The following is a 743-nucleotide window of genomic DNA, read 5'->3' on the forward strand; positions in this document are numbered from 1 at the left end:
CTCATCATAGCACATTGTATCAGCTGAAGGAATTATATGAAGACAGCACTCAACTTTTTTCAGTATCTGTTCTACTCACAAGAAGGAAACTTCTTTAATATGAAAGAAACTTCAGTTAGAAACCTAATGGATTCATTTCACTTTGGAGATAATTTATTTGATTGATTTTACACATGTTTTTAGTCATTCGTGAAAAAGATTGCCCCATTAAAATTGCAGTCAAAGTGTCAGATTGCATTATAACAAAGACCTCCCATCAAGATCTCATTGGTGTTTTAGTAACAAAAACTTATTATGGTTTGAACTGATCTGCTTTACATAATTTTATTCCATAGTTCCAATGACAGAAATTAAATGAAAAAGTTACCAGATTGACACAGAACTAAACTTTTGACATTGGGTGGTAGTTGGAAATGCTATCCATTTTGACAAAAGTTTATTAAAATATTCCTAATCAGAGTTAGATTGCAAAATCTAAACTACTCAGACAATAACATGGTCCCCTTTAAAATCCATGTATGCTCAGTGTTTTTGTTTAATAATATTAAAGAGTATAATTACTTTATATTCTGTGCTTTTGTATTGGTAATTTAAATAATGTATTTGGATTGATGAGGTTAGACAGCTACAATTATGACAGTACTGTACTGTTGAAATTTTTATCAGTTATATTCCTAGTTGCTACTAAAACTTGGATGTTTATTAAAAAAAATGGAGAGAATTTTTAATTGTGGTCAGTGTGG

Source organism: Vulpes lagopus, chromosome 4, assembly GCF_018345385.1.
Source record: "Vulpes lagopus strain Blue_001 chromosome 4, ASM1834538v1, whole genome shotgun sequence".
Classification (NCBI taxonomy): domain Eukaryota; kingdom Metazoa; phylum Chordata; class Mammalia; order Carnivora; family Canidae; genus Vulpes; species Vulpes lagopus.